General features: G+C 38.2%; 1 protein-coding gene across 4 annotated transcripts in view; it reads right to left on the reverse strand.

Annotated features, from left to right (window-relative positions):
• Nucleotides 1-12820, reverse strand: part of Tpk1 (thiamine pyrophosphokinase) — a 328217-nt gene that overhangs the window by 59450 nt on the left and 255947 nt on the right. The window lies entirely within an intron of this gene.

Below are 12820 nucleotides of genomic sequence, written 5' to 3' on the forward strand. Positions count from 1 at the left end.
CTGCACATAAGCAGGGACTTCCCAGGCACACAGCTCTTATGACTTTTCACATCATAAGCAAGGCATTAAGATATGGGTCTGATGCATTAGACCCCTAGGCTGTTTTACAAAGCTCCATTTGAAAATGTTTGGTGCATTATTTGGTTCTGCAAATTATATGTGATGAAGAAATTAAAGGCTCAAGATTCCTCAGTGGTCCCATTACTAGAAAGCTTAGGGTGATTTTATCTGGGCAGCCTCTCCCATGTGTCCAGTGTTCCTGTGTCCCTGTATGAACATACAAGTAAACACAGGACAGTTTTGTCTTTTGCTGAGGTGAGAGACAAGCTCCAAAGCAGCACTGGATGTGGCAGCATTCTGTGTTACAGATTCCAGGTGACTACACCTAGGGTTGAGAACCCTGCTATCATAGCTGAATTGACTTTAAAAATACTTTCTCAAGATGGCCTTATCTGGCATCAATGGGAGGAGAGGCCCTCGGTCCTGTGAAGGCTTGATGCCCAGTATGGAGGAAGGCCAGGGTGGTTAGGTAGGAGTGGGTGGATGGGTTGGGGAGGACACTCATAAAAGCAGGCGGGGGATAGGATAGGGAGTTTGAGGAGGGGAAACTGGAAAAGGGAATAACATTGGAAATGTAAAGAAATAAAATATCCAATAAAAAATACTTCCTCAAGAGGTAGGGGAAAAAAGGTAAGACAAAACCTCTTACCTGAGTACTAATTAGTTAGAAAGTCATAGACTATTCTTTGCCAAATTCTCTTTGTGTACATTAAAAAAGAAAACTCTGGTGAGGATTTTTGTTCACTGCAGACAGGAGATGGTATAAATAGGAAGTGCTTTGGAGTAAATGGCCAGAGTAACAATCCCAGCTTTCTTGATCATATAATGTCTTTTTGATCATAGATATATTAATTACATTTCTGTTACGATGACAAATTACTCAAGAAAAACAATTTGAAGGAGTAGAGGTTGATCACTGGCTCCTGAGTTCATGGCGAGTGGCTTATGGCTTTGAGCTTGAGATGAGGCAGAATTTCAGAATGGAAAGTTTCTTTCTTTCTTTTTTTTTTCTTTTTCTTTTTCATTTTTTTATTAGAGATTTTCTTCACTTACATTTCAAATGCTATCCCAAAAGTCCCCTATACCCACCCCCGGCCCTGCTCCCCTACCCACTCACTCCCACTTCTTGGTCCTGGCTTTCCCCTGTACTGGGGCATATAAAGTTTGCTGCTAGATAAAGGGGCCTCTCTTCCCAGTGATGGCCGACTAGGCCATCTTCTGCTACATATGCAGCTAGAGATACGAGCTCTGGGGGTACTGGTTAGTTCATATTGTTGTTCCACCTATAGGGTTACAGACCCCACACTGGACATCATCAGAACCCAGTACACCCACCTCAAGGAAAGTTTCATAAAGAAGCTTTATCTTCCTTATGGCAATAAGGAAGGAAGGAAGGAGAGTGTGTGAGAGGTGAAGTGAAGGAAATTTGGGGATGATGTGATTAGATCTCTTGTGATCCTCTTTACTGTATCTTCAACTGGAGACTAAGTCTTCAACATGAGCTTTTGATGCCATTTCAAAGTATCAGGAAATAAAGCATCGTAACACCTCATCTCCACACATGCAAAACAGGACTTGACACTGTGGCCTGCATGAAACAACACACAGAAAATACCCAGAGAGTATCTGACCTGACTGTACTCACTACTCTTTTGTTCATAGTCTTATAATCCTTACTAGTCATTATTTCTTACAGAAAAAAAAATAGGGCTCATATAGTTAGAAATGTGTGGACTGTGTCAGGAACACAGTGTGGTGACTGATGTCAGTATAACAGCATTTGTGTTGTGCTTACTTTAAATAACAGTTACTTTCAAGCTGAAAGGATCTAGGAACATTTGTTGAGCAAAGTACTTTACAATCTAAGAAAACGTTTAAATAAAAACCATTTTGATAAGCTAACTATTTACTCCTACTGCACAGATTTAAAACACATCAGCAAAGACATACTAAGGCACTAGAATCTTCTTTTGGAGGCCTGTTTGGCTACATAGGTAGTTGATGCCTACTGTAAATGTGGGGCAATCTACCTGGCCAAGTGTGTGGCTTTTATATTTGTTTGATTCTCAAGAACCTTTGCTGTCAATGGTGACCATACTGATGAGGCTCTCTTAGACACAGGGAGGAGTTGAGTAAAGACACTGACAGTCAAGACTTGGCCTTGACTAGCACAGTGCTAAACATGGCAATGAATCTTGAGAAAGAGCATGTGATTCTAACACTTGGGGGAAAGTTTGATAGTCTATTCATCAGATGTCTATCACAATCCCGGCAAAGGCAGGAGAGTAATTTATTATTTTTGTTACATTGGCTGATGATTGGAAACACATTATCAATGTACAAATTAGAGCCTCTAATTCTATAGTAATTATCAGCCAATTTTGAAGTTGTTAGAAGGATTAAAAGTATGAATTTATTAGCAGATACACTGTTACAAATCAAATTTTGATTAGATAATACTGTGTACTAATATGTATACTATTCAAATTTCTTAAAAGGGTAATTTTTGGTACAAAAACTTTGATCAAAACTTTCAATATATGCAGAACTAGGGGGTGAGAGGAATGATTGATGGTTGTTCCTTATAAAGACCTTATTAAAGATCCTGATTTGGTTGGCCTCCAACTGTTTGGGCTCAGAATTAGGAATTCTACTTTTGATGAGAGATCATGTGTATTGATTAGAGAAGCATTTCAGGGAGTTATTAAGAAAGCAAATTAAGAAAAAGAAATGTAGCAATAGCTGTGACAGTATTTCATCACTGAAGTTCTTAAAGATCCAGATTTTCAATTCATGATAGACTTTCAATTTAAGATATAGGGTTTTAAGGAAGCAGCTATATGTAGTGACCCCATAAGTAACCAGTAACCTACCCATACTAAGTCCTGTAACATACACAGAGATAAGGAAAGGGGTGGGAGGCAATGGGATGATGCTTCAACGACCGAAGAACTACATTAGTACTTTAAATCACATTAGTTCTGAAGAAAAGTGTTTGGCATTAAAGTGTTATCAGGTTTAGACATAACAATAGGATAAACGAGATTACAGAAATGAACGTTTGAAGCCATGAACAGCTTAGGCCTATAACCATGGCTCTCTGAAGGCTGAACTGAGAGGCTGTGTTAGTGGTGGAGGGTTGGATCAAATGATATCATAAATAATAACTAAAGAAGAAAATATCCTTTACACAAACACTGAGGATGACGGTAGTAGATGTTGAAGGAAGGTACACAATAAAAAGAATGATTTGTAGAAGAGAGATTGAGACTATCTTTTAAAAAATGTTTCAACTATATCCTTCCTTTTTGATAATCACTTCCTCTGAGAATTAATTCAGATAATAGGCAGTACTGAAAAGGAGTGCTTACTCAGATAAATACAGAACTGAGTTAGTCCATTCAAAATATATGGACTCTACCTTTTCTCTAATCTAGCACATACCATCATTTCAGAGTCATATCTGTTAAAGTACAAAGGTGATCATCTCTCCCTTCTGCTTAAAAACTTCCATCCCTTCTCTGTAGAGCTAACCCTGACTTCTGTCACAAAAAGCAAAACGGCAACAATGAAACCCTCTTTGAGTGGATCCCACCTATACTTTTATATGCATTCTCCTTTACCAGCTCTTCTACTGCACGAGTCAGCCATACAGACACTTGAGACCGTTTTAATGCTGCCCCTGGCTCTGGAAATGGGCCTCTGTTTCTCTTTATAGCTGCTCAAAGTGGGTCATCTCTGTAGGCTGTTTGTGTCGAGGACAAGCCATCTTCCCCACAAAGAAAAGAACCATAAAGCTTACAAATGAATCTTTTGCATAAGTGGAAACATTCAAGTATAGACACACACACACACACACACACACACACACACACACACACACACGTTAACCATTATGCAGACTGCATGTGAATATTCATGTCAGTAGATCTGTTTTAAAACACAACAGAAAAATTTGCCCAACTCCACCTTCTTTACAGAATCAAGGCAAAATAGAAATTATTTAGCAAAGGAACCTGACAGAGACTAACAGCATCACAACAGATGGAATAGATTTAATATTTTTCCACATTTTGAAAAAATCAAGTCTATATTCTTGCTCTCCTCATGTGATGGCCCTTGGCAATGGTTTTGGCTATTTTTGTCCTCAAGCAGGGTTGCCAATTTCTTTCCTAAGCCTTATCTGCCCATAGTGAATGTCTCCTTGGTTCCAGTCCTTGCTCAGCTGCCAAGCTCCTCTTCACTGCCTTGGCATCAAAATGAAATGCAGCCATCAAGAAAAGTGACCCCAAGAATCAGTGTATGCTACGCAGAAGCCATTTCCCCGAGTTGCTCTCCTCCAAGCTCGTACATAGAAGACAGCTTGGAGTCCTATCATCCCTTTGTTGATAATCTGCTCCCACTTTTGTTTCTGCCATCTCTGCCTCCTCCCCTTGGCCCCTTTCCCTTTATTTATTCAATTATATAGCCATAAACTTTGCTTTTAAGTATGCAAGGGCATAAAATACCAGAATTTTAGTGTCTGTGGTTCCCATAGCGAAAATGAAAAGATCTGACGAGGGCTAGAAATAATTGAGTAATAATTCTGATAAACATTCTAAACATACCCTGTAGTCTACACTGAGCACAAGGAATCTTAGACCGTAAACTGCTTTCCACAGTGTGTAAGAGAAGTTAGTTAAATCATATTTTATGGAAAATTATTGGGAAGTTTCTAACTTGGAAGAAGTTTCTGCAAAGTTATGTCAGCCTTTGTAAAGCTCTCTTCTAACAATGTAGTCAGAGCCACCTTCCACTCCCCTGGGGATCCTAACTATGATAAACTCACTCTACATTTCCAAATCAATGAGGCCAATGTGTTCTTTCAGCAGAATTTCCCAAGTTATAATGTGAATTACTTGAGAAACAATTTAAAAAACCCAAAAGGTTCTGGGACTTGTTCTACTCAAAGGTATATGGCACAAATGGGGGTATTATTAATACTTCTGAACACACATAACAAAGAAAACCACTCAGCCCCATTTCAGTACCTTCCCCGCTCAGAAGGTTCATGCATATTTAAGAGAATTAATTTATTTTCTGCAATTTGCTTTTAAGAGCTTAAGTGGCCATTTGCTGTTGCTTATTTCAGGATTGTATGCCCTTGTTCTCTGAGTCACCGACTTACAGCTCAAGTGCTCCAGGTGTATTTATGCTCCCAAAGTATTTTAAATTACCCATCAGGAAATCCAATTTCCTATGTATAAGACTCAGAAGTGATTTTCCACTGTTAACTTTTCTTAATTAAGGATATAGGCCTGAATTCACTGCAGAATTCTTGGTACTACATTTATTCTCTGGCTCCCGACAGTCAACATTTAAGAATGTCATCAACATTAGAATATTAGATAGTCATTTAGATGAGAGCCTTCTTAGATTAGGTGCAGAATGGCATTCTGAGTATCCATCACACTCATCACCATAACACTGTGTACTTTTCACTCTCTGTACCAGGCACAATATAGACACCCTACTGAACCCACTATAAAGTCTTGTGCTACCAACTTCCCTTTCATTTCAACTCCAGAGATGTGAGAATTTGAGCAATGGGAAGTGAATCAATGCCTACCAATTAATAAAACATGTAATCACACCCACTTCTCCCTTCAAACTGGGCTCACAGTCAGAGAAAGAGGATTAAGGCAACTAGATAAAATATACAATTTAAAGATACATGACCCTTAGAGAGACTTAATATATACTTGAAAATTCATGGAAATGAAAATTTATATCTTTTTAGGAGCAAGGGAAAACCTTAAGACCCCAAGAGCCAAAATAAATCAATAAACAGACAGACCGACAGACAGATAAGGTGGGATTCAGAAAACTTAGTTTGTAGACTTTAGGACATGAAATAAACTGTCCATTTCATGGTACTGGCCATGAACTATGAATAACCTGTAAGACAATGACTCTAAGAGCAGAAATCATGATTTTTATTGGACTGAGGTGTTGACCCTACTTCTTGATGAGTGACTTTCTAGATATGTAAAAGTCATGACTTTAAAGGAAAACATTTTTAGATATATAAGATGTTTGATGTGTAGGCTCTCTGAGGAAAATAATAGCTGTTCACATTATTCCACAAAAAGGATATAACTTCAGATTCACTTCAGATACTGTCTGATTACATCCCAGGAGCTCCCTGTCTGTAGCCTCTCTGGGTTTGGTCTAAGTACCCCAATGATGCCTTGTGGTTTGTGACCCCCTTTGGAGGGACACATACCACATATTTACATTAAAATTCATAACACTAGCAAAATTGCCTTTACAAGGTAGCAACAAAATAATTTTAAGGTCAGGGGTCATCATAACATGAGTAACTGAATAAAAGGTTTGTAGCATTAAGAGGGATGAGGACCACCTCAACCCTGTTGGTGGAGTAGAAGGGGAATAAGCCAGGTGGCACTAGCCAGGTGGCACTAGCCAGTTGTGCTTGTTTGGCAGTCGTGTTACATTAGACATGTTTTTGTAGACAGTTCATCTGACAAAATTTTACTCAGCAACAATTCTATGTCAGGTACTCTATGAGCCAAAGGACAATTTACATACAAAGCAGATGGAAGATTATATTCCGTAAATCTCTGTGCACACAGGAGCAGTTAAGAGGACAAAGATGGGAAGATATGTGTGACAATCAGTGACAGTCATATGTTCTTAAAAGTGTAATGGATCTCAAGAACATAAAAGACAAAACAAACAAACAAACAAACACCAACCAACCAACCAAACAACCAACCAACCAACCAACCAAACAAACAAACAAACGAATAACAAAGGCTCAGACCAGGCCAAGTGAAGATGGACATTTGTTGTTGACAAGAATGTGGGTAAAAATATAATTATTGACTTTCGGGTAACAAATTTGTTTTCAGTTTGCTAGAGAACACTGACTGGCATGACAAAGTTACCCCACCTCAATTATTGATAAATATGCATGTCATTTATCATGCTATCATTATGCCTTTAAAAATTAAACTATGTATATATGCCTAAGTCTCTCTGTGTGTGTGTATGTGTGTGTGTGTGTGTGTGTGTGTGTGTGTGTGTGTGTGTAAAGGCACTAAAGTATCTTGGCACACAGGTGTAGGTCAGAGAACATCTTCACAGATTGGACCTCATCTTCCATCTTGCGTATGTCAGGTATTTTTGCCTATGACCTTTGTGGTACTGTCCTATATCTACCTCCCATTGTGTTGTAAAATGCTGGGTTACAGACATGTGCTACAACCAGCCTTATATGGGTCCTACGATCCAAATTCACATTTCCATGCTTGTGTGATAAGTGACTTACTCACAGGCATAGACATCAATAGACCTCTGCATATGCATATATCTTATAACCAATATAATTCTATGAAAAGGCATAATAGTATACTTTCTGTGTGCTCTCTGCCTATGTAAAACACACTTCAAATACTCTAAGTGGTAGAAACAGGATCTGTCCTTTTTACAAAAGAATATTTTCATTTTTTCATTGCTTGCATGCAATATATTTTGATCATAATTACCTCACAACTTCATCTCCCAATTCTGACCAAAGATTTCCCTCCCAACTCCTATTCTATTTTTTAAAGCAAAACTAAACACCATTATCACCACCAACAAAAAACAACCAAAAGCTCTAGAACAAAAAGAAGCAAACAGACTCAAGAGGAGCAGATGGCAGAAAGTAATCAAAGTCAGTGTTGAAATCAATAAATTAGAAACAAAGAGAGCAATATAAAGAATCAACAAAACCAAGAGTTATTTAGTTGAAAAAAAAATCAACAAGACACACAAACCCTTAGCTAAAGTGACTAACAGGCAGAGCCAGAGTACCAAATGAACAGTGTTAGCAATGAAAGAGGGCATAACAACAGACACCGAGGAAATCCAGTCAATCATTAGGTCTTATATCAAAAAACCTGGCCTCCACAAAATTGGAAAATCTAAAGGAAATGGACAATTTTCTTTATAGATACCATTTACCAAAGTTAAATCAAGATTAGGTAAACACTTCAAATAGTCCTGTAACTTCTAAGGAAACAGAGACAGTCATTAAAAAAAACCCAACCAAAAAAAGCTCACAGGTAGATGGTTTTAGTTCAGAATACTACCAGAATTTCAAAGAAGAGCTAATACTAATACTCCTTAAATTATTCTACAAAATAGAGAGAAAAGGAACACTGCCAAATTCATTTTATAAGGCAACAGTTACCCTGATAGCTAAACCACACAAGTTTCAAACACCAAAGAGAATTTCAGACCAATCTCACTTATGAACACTGATGCAAAAATATTTAATAAAATTGAACTTAAAAACACATAAAAATATCCACCTTGAATAAGTATCTTTCATAGTTCAATGTATGAAATCCATCAATGTAATTAGATCATATAAACAAACTGAAAGGAAAAAAAAACATTTGAACATCCCATTAGCTGCCAAAAAAAAAAAAAATGCCTCAGACAAAGTCTAATACAGCTTTATGATAAAAGTCTTGGAGAGATCAGCGATACAGGGTGCACATCTAAACTCAATAAAGGTAATAATATACAGCAAACAGAGGGCTGGTATCCAACATATACAAAGAACTCAGGAAACTAAATAACCCATTTTAAAATGGGGTGTCTATCTAAATAGTGAAGTATCAACAGAGGAATGTCTAAAGGCTGAGAAGCAATTAAAGAAATGTTTAACATGCTAATCAAAATGACCATATTAAACTCATCAGAATGGCTAAGATCAAAAACTCAATTTTGATTGCACATGCTGGTGAGGATGTAGATCAAGGAGAACACTTCTCCATTGCTGGTGGGAATGCAAACTTGTAAAATCACTGGTGGTTCCTCACAAAATTGGAAAGAGTTCTATCTCAATACCCAGCTATACCACTCCTGGACATATACCCCAAATATGCTCCCCCATACCTCAGTGACACTTGCTCCACTATGTTCATAGAAGCTTTATTCATGACATTCTTTTTTATGCTTAAAGATATATAATAATATAATGTTAATATAATAATGTTTAATATACATGCTCTGTCTTCATGTACACCTGCATGACAGAAGATGGCATCACATCCCTTTATAGATGGTCAGGGCCAATATGTAGGTGCTTGGAATTGATATCAAGACCTCTGGAAGAGAAAGCAGTGTCCTTACCTGCTAAGCCATCTCACCAGCCCAGCAGTTGTTTTTTTTATTTATTTGTAATAAATAAAAGATATTATTTATTCATAATAACCAGAAACTGGAAACAATCTAGATGTCCCTCAACCAAAGAACCGATAAAGAAAATGTGGTACAATTACACAGTGAAATATTACTCAGCTATTAAAAACAATGGCATCATGAAATTTGCAGGCAAATGGATGCAACTAGAAAAGATCACCCTCAGTGAGGTAATCCACACCCAGAAATATATACTTAGTATGTACTCACTCATAAGTGGATATTAATCATAAAATACAGAATAACGATGCTGCAATTCACAGAACCAAAGAAACTAAGTAACAAGGAGGGCACAAGGGAGGACACCTGAATCTCACTGAGAAAGGGAAATAACATAGACATTGGGGTGGATGGAGGGAGGAAACTGGGATGATGGAGAAGTTCGGAAGGGGAGCAGGAGGAATCGAGTTGGGGGAAGACAGACAGACAGAGAACTGGGAAAGAGAACTGGAAACTGTGGAGGAGGGAGAGGAATAGTTAGTTCCTCCAGTTGAGTGTGCTAAGGAAATGAGTAAGGCCTAAATATAAATAGCAACGGCCACTTTAATAAGCAGCTCCACTGTCGATCAATGTCAGTTAGGGATCAGTATTATAAAGATTTTATTAAGTAGGACTGGAAGTAGAATCAAAAAAATCTGTAAACAACATGATGTGAATGAATTTTAGTAAAGCCAATGTTTATACTGATACAATGTAGCAAATGAGAAGTGAGGCTAAAAACAGGCCAGCAAGGGGAGGGACTTCAAGCAGCAGTTCTGAGCTCTGGCTCCTGTTCCCTTGTTATCTGTTACCCCAAATAAGCACCTCTGCCTAGAGGCTGCATGGGAGGACCCAGCTGGAACTGAGACTGGGCAGCTGGACACCTCCTGGATGCCAATAGTGGGCTGTCCAGCTCATCTCTCCCTGTGTCTCACCAAGTTTCCAACTAAGTACTGACGATGTGCTGTCAAAAGCCCCTAGTCTAGCACTTCTAATGGTTCTCTATTTCCTTGGAACAAGCCACAACCATCAGTACAGAAGTTCCAACTGATCTACCTCTCCTTGCTTCTTTCCTTCGTAGGCTTCTGTCTCTGTATCTACAGGAAATGTCTAAAACTCACCCATTCTGTTTCATGAATTTCATTTTGCAAACTCAAGAGTCAAGAACCTGAAGGCCACTGGCTCAGGGCGGTTTTAGAGGGTGAGTTTTCTAGTACCATAGCCCTGTGAGTCAAGATCACCAAGAACTGAGAAAGGCTTCCTTACTCTCAAATATACGCCAGCATCTTCACATCATTAATGCCCCACAGGAAACAGTAGAGTATGTTGAGGGGTTTTGTTTTCTATGTTTTTACTAGGAAAATATTAGAGGGTTTAGGAATGAAAAGAATTAATGGGAAAATTGATTTCATGACCCTTTATTTTGATAATGGTGATACTTGCCCTCGTGTGTGTGTGTGTGTGTGTGTGTGTGTGTGTGTGTGTGTGTGTGTGTGAAGTTAATGGAATGTGTTACACCTTGACTCATGCTTGGACTAGTAAGGCATATGCACATACAAACATGCACACATGTATGTGTATACATCACGTTAAAGTGTATCAATTCCTGGAAGTGTAATTTAGGATTTCCATACTTAGAATTCAACCTATCCCTTATTATCCTAATTGCTTTTGTGGGCTTTGGGTAATGAACTTCTGCTTCATTAACTTTTGCTATAGTGCCATTGACTTTGTCTCATTATGGAACTCATGTAGGTAAAATGCACTTGCTCAGTTAAAATGTTGTTAATTACTAAGTTACAAATGGCATTAATGTAGATAACTAGGAGTAGACCCATACAGGCATCCAATCCAAGGACAATGCACCGTTAGTAAAGGAATAGGAAGAATGCAGGGAGGATGACAATACCTGTCACAGATCCTGAAAGGTTGGCATGACTAAGGACCCAAAGAAAAAGAATGTTTCACTTGATAAGGAACAGTGTGATATGTGTACAGTGTGATTTAAATTGGCAAAATATATTCTACCAACCCAGGAATGGAGTCATGTGATATGGGGGGGGGGGAGAGTGGTGGAGACATAATACTAAATGTCAAATGCTTTAAGAGGCTCCTAGGAGAATAGAACAAAACAGTTCAATTACACCATTGGCATAAAATACACAGAGTAATGCAAGAGATGGAAAAGATTTTGAAAGGACTTAGTCCACTTATTCTTCTCAGACAGGAGTGGATGGTGGGGAAAGTCATGGTGTATTCTAATAAATAAAGAATCCACATTAGAATTACAGGAGCATCAAATATGCCAGGGCCACCCCAGTCATTATTCTCTTAGTCCTACAATCAAAAAGCCAGACTTCCCATCATACAAGTTTTGTAGTGGGTGTGCCCATACAGATGAACCCCATGTATTTAGTTCCCATTGCTATCAATGCAGTGCAAACTAAGACACCCGTGTCCTTACAGAGAACCTGCCTTTGGTAGAACTAGTGTCAGTGAAACTAGGACAGGTCTTATTTTCCACCTTTCTTAACTGTTTGCCAAATTTAAGTTGCTTATAACTCATTTTTTTACTGTATGGGAAGACATGTCACTTGTACTCTGCAAGTTAATAATTTTCTAAATAGGTAAGTAGAATTGCTTAACAATTTTATCAGGTTAAAAAACAAAACAAAGCAAAACAGAACAAAACAACACAACACAATAAAACCCAGAAAGTAAATTAGATGGCTTATGGGATAAAGGTACCTGCTGGGTCTGAGTAGCATTCTCTAAATTCACAAGTGGAAGGCAAGCATGATTCCACAAACTTGTCCTTGGACCTTTACATTTATGCCTGCCACACACACACACACACACACACACACACACACACACACCACTAAATAAATAAAAAATCAGAAAGCTTCTCCATTTGAAAATTTTATATAAGTACCCTCTTAAGACACATATAGGAAACACAAACATTAGTGAGGGCTGAAAGAGATAAGTGGTTCTTTCAAGATGGATTGTTAGATGTAAAGATAATTAGTGCATCTTGGTCTTCAGTGCTCAAAGCCATCATTAAGTAGTGAACTAAGTTGTAAACAACTTACAGAGAAAAGAAACATGCATGACAGGGTGAACAACAGCTTCAGAGAAGACCCCAACTCTCATCTTGTCTCAGCTTCTCTAAGTTTTGACTGCTACCACAAAAGACACTAGGAAAGAAACCAAGCTCCTGGCTTTTATTATCTGGGTGCATTCCTTCTCTGTGGGTTCACCATTTCTCAAAATACAGAAAGCCTTAGTAGTCACCCACAAGTTCTCGGTGTGGTAAGAATTGATGTGACTTCATAGTACTGTCTAAAGTCACTGCTGCTGGTGTCAGAACTTGAGCCCTGTTGCCATCTAGCCTTTATATCAGTAACTGAAGTAAACAGTTATATGCTTCCTTTTTTTTTCCCCTGTTACATTTCTAGGAAATCTCAAGGTAGAAATAACAGAGATGGTAAGTTCTTTTAAATAATGATCTCTCTAGACA

This window comes from Mus musculus, chromosome 6, assembly GCF_000001635.26.
Source record: "Mus musculus strain C57BL/6J chromosome 6, GRCm38.p6 C57BL/6J".
In the NCBI taxonomy this organism is placed as follows: Eukaryota; Metazoa; Chordata; class Mammalia; order Rodentia; family Muridae; genus Mus; species Mus musculus.